The sequence below is a fragment of the Amblyomma maculatum genome, chromosome 8 (assembly GCF_055883805.1).
Source record: "Amblyomma maculatum isolate TAMU_Amacu chromosome 8, ASM5588380v1, whole genome shotgun sequence".
NCBI lineage: Eukaryota > Metazoa > Arthropoda > Arachnida > Ixodida > Ixodidae > Amblyomma > Amblyomma maculatum.
Genome location: NC_139351.1, coordinates 42,505,836 through 42,514,851, shown reverse-complemented (window position 1 = coordinate 42,514,851; position 9,016 = coordinate 42,505,836).

The window sequence follows — 9,016 nt, the reverse complement described above, 5'->3', positions numbered from 1 at the left end:
TATACTGCATGGAGCCGCAAGCAAGAACGGTTCTTGCTTCAACGACGCTAGCAGAGGCCGATTCCAGTGACATAGCAGCTGTCAAGAAGGCGTTAACAGACCAGTTTGTCCACCCGCTCAACGAGTTGTACGAGTGTGCCCGTTTTTATTGTCGGACGCAGCAACCGGTTTAGACCATTAATTCATTTTTCACCACGCTTTGCACCATGGTAAAGCACTGCAGCTACTCATTGTCAACTACTCAAGATAGGCTCGTGCGCGACCGTTTCGTCGTTGGTTGTGTTGGACCTCAATTTCTCAGACCAACTTTGTCGAAGCCCGAAGTTAGTTTTGCAAGAGGAGTTAACGCAAACACGTCAGCACAAATACGCCGATAACGAACGCAAAATTCATGACTAGAACCGCCATCGCTCGCTGTCGACGCAACGCCCATGCGAATAGGGAAGCCACCGTCGGTTAAGCCTACCCATCATTGCTTATTCTGTGGCCGTGCTTCGCATCCGCGTTCGGACTGCCCATCTCGTCATGCTTCCTGCACATTCTGCGTCAAGAGTGGTCACTTTTAAGCCATCTGCATGAAGAAAATGAAACCCGGGAAACAGGCTCAAAAATCTTCGGCTAGTTCGGCGGAGCTCCACGCAGTCGCGAAAGCCCTTCTTTAAGGGGTTTCTAAGGTTTTTAAGGCCAGTGCGATTTTTTACAATGTGCATTGTCTGTTTTATGTACTTCATGTTTAGAAATACACGATGCCCAAGCGTTTATAAAATAGAACGTGCATTAGCTTCCAAAGCACGCGGTCACGCTATGAGCGCGACTTTAGCAGAGGACAGAAGATGAAGTTGACCTACAGATCATCGCAGGGGCTCGTTTTTGAAGGCGTTCGATGAGAAGATTGCAGTAGTCCTACATCGCGCACCAGGTAACGTGCTCAACTAATGCAACTTTTATACTCCACAAAATGGTATTCCTCAACACTGACGCATCGTTTACAGTTTTAGAAAGTGTATTCTGGTCGCCTCAAACTAGATTTATTTGGTCACGCCAAGTGGTTCGCTCTCTGCCTTACGTCCTGTATAGATTGGCCTTTAAAAACAAAATCCTTAGTTGGTTCTTCTAGTCTTTGACAGAGGGCACGAATCACTCATTAAATCCGCTTTTTTGGTGCATCACGTATGCTACTCAATACGCCATTACTGTACTCTAATACTGGGCACATGTCATTCGGTTATCAATGCTATTCAATTGCCGGCAGATCTATCAGTACCAGTATGACTGGACTTTCCGCAGACGTAGGAAACAAATCAGTCACTTTGTGTACATTAGTCAGAGCATCTCGCATATAACGTTACATAAAGCATCACCCTCTGCCGCCCTCGTAGTACCTGTAGTGCGTCAGATTTTGTTAGATACAGCATATCGTTGATAGAAGTAGCCAATGAAGGAACAGATAGATTAACCATAATGGCTTATATGCTTTTATTTTAGTGTTTTATTATTTATACAACGTTTGTTCTCGCCCTTTTATCTTCTTGCTTTCTGTAGTGTCCTGCATGATATTCACCGGAAAGCGTCACAAACAGAGACTAAAATGGCGGAAATGTCGATGATGCGTTCGGGGATGATGCGATCCTCCATGCGATCGGGAATGTCAAGGATTGCCATCCAACAGCCCCCGTGAGTATGTCAGCAGCTGATTGCAGAATTTCACGAGGTAATTATTATTTATTGAGTAAAATGTTTCAATCCAATTCATCAATAACTCTTTCTAAGGGGCGACATGTATTAGTGCTTAGACCACGTTCATGATACTGTCATTTGTAATCTTTAGCTAATGAAGCTGAATAGAGTACCAGAGTTGAGAGCTGCGGTAAGCAGTCGCGATTAGCTTTATAGTTTTTGATAGTGCGTAAGCAGGGTCATGCGTGATCGTTTACCCTAATACATCAGGTAGGCGCCCGGTTGGGCAGCACGACGTCCGGCAAACTAACAGAGGCGTTATTGGGTGCAACTTGCGAAGCACACCTGCGTTATAAAAAGACATTGCTGGAGTAAGAGGACCTCTTCTAGCTGCACGAACGGCAAATAGATTCAAATGCTAACCTTGCCGACTGCACTCACTAGCGGTGACGACAGAAAGGGTAAATACGTTAGTCTTGCCCAATTAGTCATACTAGAGGCAGATCACGGAGATATAAAAGGCTAGACAAAATAAAATGTCCGCAAACATATGTCAAGTACCCTAGAACTTTTTCCTATAAAACCAATGATGAACACTTTTCAAATTTGGCTCATTAAAACATCGAACTGCGTCTTCATGTTTACAACACGTCATTGCTTCCCGGAAAACAAAACATGAATACGTCGCGATGGTTAAGCTTACATATGTGACATCCGAGGTAATAATTAGGGTCGGCTGCATAGTCGCTACTTGCTCACCAAGATTTTCTCCTGACATCTGCATATCTGACCTCATGTGTCAGCGGCTGCGGTACAATTTACTGGACAATAAGGACATAATCTTACTCTACACTCCTCCTTTGCCAAGATGAGAATATTTGCATGGAGTCATTCATGGAGTCATGGAGAATATTTGCATGGAACAGTCATTCGTTCCTAGGGCAACGCACGAAGTAAGCTCTTATCAAGGAAAACAAAAGTATTTTTAGCGTCGAATCATCACTCTGTTTTTCAACGAATATTCATTCAAAGCAACACAAATATATCGAAAGATTGGTCTGGTTAGGTTTGGTTTGTGAGGTTTACCGTCCCAAAGCGACTCAGATATGTTGACGTCGTAGTGGAGGACACCAGATATTTAGACCTCCTGGGGCTCTTCAACGTACACTCACATCGCACAGCACACGGGTGCCTTGATGTTCGCCTGCATCGAAAAGCGACCGCCGAGGCCGGGATTCGACCCCACATCCTAGGGCACGGTAGTTGAACGCCGTAACAAGTGCGACACCCCGCGGGTTAAATATAGTAAGACTCAACCAGTAGGAAATAGCAAAACACTCCGTGTCAGCGGAACGTGCAGACGCAACTCTAATTAAATGTAATATAAACTCAGAGCGAAAGTCACCACACGATCAAAGTGTTTTGAGAGCGTATTTGTTGCACTTGAATTCCAGGCCCGCCAGCAACGTGGTAATGCAGTACTGCGTCCTGATTCTCATCATATTCATGACCATGTTCGTGATCGGCGTCGGTGTCTGGTTCGCCTTCCTCAAGAAAAGTAGGCACATTTTAAAACCTATTTTTTTAGTGCGTTCTCAGTCTGTTCAGACCCTATGCACATATCTACGCCACCTTGGAGCATTACCCTAACAAATATTTTATATATCATTTGAGAGATTTAGCTTACCGTGATCCGCGATCCGCTACCGTGCGTGGGCGGGGAGCACTAGCTGATTGGTCCCGACGCGGCAGGTCTATAGGCGGACATCAAGTATGTGGCGCCATCTATCGGCGTCAAGGGGATCTGGGCAAGCGCAGTGGAACGCGCGGTGGGGGATTGTGGTGGGGGATCGCGGATCACGATAAGCTAAAGCTCTATTACCTAAACTCACTAGTAATTCAAAACAAGGATATGCGATCCCAGTCGAAAAAAGCTACAGAACTGTGTCAAAAATACGACAAAATATTCTGTAGTTCTGTCATAAACGTCAGATTTTCCTGCAGTTCTGTAGTTTTTCTGTAGTATATTTCTGTTGTCTGTAGTTCTGTAGTACTTTTCTGTTGTAACTACAGACATTTCTGATGTTACTACAGAATGTTCTGTTGTCACAACAAGTTTTCCGTCAAAAACCGCACAGAAATTCTGTCGTAACATCAGAACATTTTCTGTAGTGTTTTCCGACTGGGATTCTGGTAGTATTTGGATGCTTGGTAGACAGCTAAAGTGGCATGAGCACAAGAATACACTGGATCAGGTTCATGACGAAGCACTGCTCAAATATTTTCAAGACCTGTGTTTACCAGACGGCCAGTAGAGCCACGTTGCCCCTATATATGATGCAGTTTCCGTAAATACAGGTACTGACCATGTCAGAGTTGAGTGTCGCCTTTATTATGTGTCTTCACTTGTTCTAACGTCAATCTAGCTAGAATCACTCATGCCACATCCTGAAGCCTCACTGTGCATTGTACTCACCAAGACGCCCATACTTCACCTACAAAATACTGAATGCAAAACTTCAAATGAGTGGTGGTTCAATGCACCAAATTCAGAAAGCGTGGTTTTGTAATAATTATTGTTTTAGTTGCACTTGGTCAACTGGCATTGGTCGACGAAGTGAGAGCCCTCATTTTTCCAGGAAGCATGGTTTTGTAGTTATTCATTCTTTAGTTGCACTTGGTCCACTGCAATTTATCGACGAAGTCAGAGTGCTCATTTTGCCGCTACACTGAATAAGCGCTTGAGAGCCCATTGGCGCTTTCGCTCACCACCGCCCATGATGCGTATAATGGAGCACGACTACGTGCTTGACACGCCTGACATAATTCACGGAGCGCCTTGTGTTTAGAAAACCAAAATCTGCCATTATTTTACCTCAGATTCCTGCATGGGCTCTCTAGACCAACCGAAAGAAACCGTAGGCATATTAGCGGTATTGCCACATCGCGATCATGCTGTGCTTAGCGTTGGACATTCACTTCTGTACTCCTCTTCCTCCTTTCATTAAATTCCATTCACTTCCCAACGAGACAAGCTAAATTAAAACTAAAGAACTGTAAGAAAGAACGCATTTTTTCCAGCAGCTGGTTTGGATGTGCTAAATGGCACATCATCAGTCTTGATACCTGTCGTCAAGTAGGGTAATTGTTATAGAGTGACTCACAAAATTTAGACCACTGTCACTGTGTATCACCTTTAGCAAGGTCATGGCAATGTCATCCCATATATTCAATTTTGATAGCCTCACCAATAATCCTGGGCATTATTATTTTATTTTCGAAGTTTGAGCTTCCTAAACGCATTCGTTATTTCGAACTAAATGACTAAAGTTGATACCGTGAAACTCCTCTCACAGACAGCGATTGCCATGTTAAAATGCTCGGTATCAGACAACGGCCGCCACGTCGTCTGCTGCGGAACTGTGTCTGATAGACTGGCGATAAAATGTAAAGCAATCCTTCCTGCTTACACAATTTGCGGCATAGCGCACAATGGCTTTACTCAGGATATTTCCCAAACAGAAAAAACAGTTAAACGCTGTCTAGTAGTTATTTCCCAAAACATCGACCTCGAGCCCCCCCTCCCCCCCCCCCCCTTGCTGCCATAAACCCACCTAGTTGACCGAACCGACCGTGCCTACCCCGCCGTCTGCGCAAGTGCTGCGGCGGATCCCCTGCGCCAGTAAGTGAGAAAATTAATCAGAACAGGCGGTAGGAAAAAAATTAAAAAATAATAATTCTTGAGGAATCTTCCTCATACCGTGGGAGTTGCTGCTCCCAGCCGCAGAGCCTGTGTCCCCGGTCGGGCTCTAATCATTGCTACAACCGCTGTTAAGGCCTTGCCGCAAATAATCTCATGTTTCTTTTCCTACGAAACTGCGGGTTTTAAGCGTAAAAAAACGTTCATCACAGAGTAGCCCATTTACTATATAACGAGGTGCTGATCATTCACAAAGTACTGTTCGCTGTGTGTACGATGCGAAGAAATACAGGTCTAGCTAAGATTCCGGAGAAACAGGCATCTAGAGCGCCGCCATCCGCCACACTCGCGGGCCGCACTATTGCGCTAAGTTTGCGACATCCTGTGCTGTGAGCCTTCTGCGCTTATCGTCTTCTTCCATGATGCGGCTGGTGGCAGACCTGAGGCTGAAGGTTTTAGACGATACTGCAAGGCACGGAGTATTCGGCGCGCGGCTTTCTCTATGGCACAGCGCCCTAGACCATACGCTGCTGCCAACGTTATTACTGCTGCGCCATCGGCTGGTACTCGAAGATTGTACAAAAATGCGGTCAGTCGGCGCTCGCACACGACGTATTTTGTCTGTTGATGTTGCGATGTGTTTGTTTATATTGCGTACTACCTGATTGAGCGTGCTAGGACGCGCGCCTTATTTCATTTTCGGCAGTTGACGTGCATTTGAATTCCACCCACGGACGCCGCTATTTTACAGGCTAAAACCTCTATCAGTGACCAGAAACCCCGTTTGCAGTACCAGCTGTTTGTTCTGCCGCAGTTGACGCTACGCGTGCGCAAAACATGCAGAAGACGACGCGGCGTCAATATATATGTTGTCGAAGGCTGCGAAGGTGGCCAGATCAGCAAGCAGCACACGAAGAAACGAACATACTAGCCTAAAAATCTCAGCCGCTCCAATTGAACTTAGTCTTTGAGGCCTAATTGCTAGGCACATCAGGAATAACAAGCTATAAATGGTGTTTGTTCTAAACTTGTTGTTAAGACCCCTTTCTGACACCGTCTTCCCAGAAAATAGGCAACGCTTCATTTGAAAGAAAGCTGTAGTGTCTTCAGCTATAAACTAATACACTGTGATGCTTCCAGCTATTTATTTGTCTTGTAATTTTTAAGTTAATTAATCTCAAAAGATGAACCTATGAGTTCCTATGTTTGCCTGTGCTTCAATTGTTCGGTTGTGTTTCGGGAACGTGACGGTGCCTGGAGCAGCGGAGATGCAGTTAATCAATACGCCGCTCATACATCGCCTTTCTTATCCCACAGATCCCAAGCCACCCACAGACGACGGTATGGAATCAAATTATTTTGGCACCTCTTACTCAGCGCTGTCACTGAGAGGAGATTCCAGAGGTGCACATTTTACATGCTCCTACTTTTTTTTTTTAATCTTAGATGACGTGACTACCGTCTCCCCTGAAAAATGTAAGTCGCTTACATATATATTTATACCCTTTGTTTCGAGCAGAACATATAATCTCTAATCACAGAAGATAAAATTCGAAAATAAACGAAATATAGACGCAAGCTATCCTCTATTTTCTTCGTGTCGATCGCCTTACTGATTTCCTCTGTCCGCTCCTCACTATCCCTTTGTTTCTGCCTCCCCAGTTCAGGTGCATGTGGCGATTAAATACCAGATACCGGGGCTGGTGAACAACTTTTAACTTTTTTGAATATTTTACAACAAAATAGCCACTTACTGCTACTATTAATACTAGAAGCAAACAAGCGACGGCACAAAACCTAAGGATCGAACGATGGAGGCAGACCTCTAGCGTGAAATCTACGTACAGTCATTGGCACTAGTCGCGTTGTATCTTTTGCATTCCAGTCGAATGGTGGAGCACGTACGGTGCTTCTCAGCGTAGAGCTTCATGATAGAAAGGAAAGCATTGCACTAGCTTGTAAGGAATTGTTAATTTTTTAAATATTCTGTAGGCTACACTATATGAGTCAGAGACAAAGCATGCGACCAGGTTGCTTTCTTCAAATACGTTACATAATATCTTTTCTCTGTGCCACTAACAAACCGTTTAGTGAATTACACAAAACCTGAATGCATTTCGTGTAGCAATACAAGCACTCGATGTTTTCCTGTCGGTCAGTTTTCCGACGTCTTCGCAAAAACTCCAAGGCTTCAAGCTGATTTTAGCGTTCTTGCTTCAAGCACTTAATTAAAGAGCGTGTGCTGTTATACAAAATATTCGGTTGTACTGCTTAACTATCTGCATATGTTAAACCCATTATACAATTCCTTGGCCATATATGGCTATATAGGCTATAGGCATCGACTGTATAGACTATAGGGCCGTATAGAAGGTCGGCAGCGATTTTGCACCCTCTGTTTTATAGCCATTGGTGAGAGAGGGTAGAGAGAGCCGAAGCGGGCGGACGCGCTTCACATGGGCTCCGCGAATTTTGGCTTTTTCGGCAGCCTGTCGATCTTGCTTTCCTGGCTTTTGTGCTCAATCGACGGCAGAAGAGAAGGGGACCACGAGGATACCATTTTTTCGGCAAGTGGGACTTTATTTTGCCTTTTTTGACTTTGTTTGTTCGACGCAGCACGTAGCTGAATTGAGCTTAACGGCGCTAAGCCTAAAACGGCCGACCGGGCCCACGGCGTCCCTACCGGGGGATCGTTTGCCGCTCGTGGTCGTGCGAAAGCTGTGAATCATGGATATTGTGGAAGGAACCACGATTACACCGGAGGAACTTTCGGAACCAGGACAATGGTTCACGAGCGAAGGAGGAAGGTACGTGCCGCTAGAGAAGAGCGGGCAGAAAACTGCGAAACAGCGAGCCAAGGAAAAGCAAGCACGCAGGAAAATGGCGGCCAAGTCGATCGAGCGTCAGCAGACGCGCATTCCAGATGGCGCCGAGAAAATTGTCCTCCGACCTCGTGGAGGCCTACTTAGGCTTACCAAATATGGAACAGCACATCTCACTGACATCATCAAAATGTCGGCGGGGATCAATCCACGCGAAGAGAAGGAAGATATAATAATTCCAATTTATCTGAACGGGACGCCGCACAGGTGCCAGCTGTACCGCAAAAAATACGAAGTATGTGTCGCCTGTGGCCGACTCGGTCATCGCGAGGACGTGTGCCCGGATCCGACGAACGTCAAGTGCCGTGGCTGCGGCCTCGAGAACCCGTCAAGAGAACACAAATGTGAACCAACATGCCAGCTCTGCGGCAAAGGCCATGCACTAGGAGACCCCAAGTGTCGAGAACTTTTTCGCACTTCCTACGAAGTGAAGAAGCGACATTGGGAGAAGATGGACCATGCAGCGACGACTGGTGGGGGACATCAGAGTCGGAAAAGCGAACCGAAAGTAAAAGAAGACTTCGAATTCCGTGAGGACTCTTTCCCGATTCTGGAAACGAAACAAGGCAGACCACCGCCGCCGCCCAGAGACCGCTCCGATTCTTGTGCCAGGAGCCAGTCCAGGGGACGCTCAAGCTCAAGGGATACTGCCAACGCATGGAGACGAGGTAGGAGCATGGAACGTAAGGGTGTGAGTTTTGCGGGCAAGGTCTCCCAGGAAAATAATCACAGGGGTAAACGAGACGAGGAAATTGAG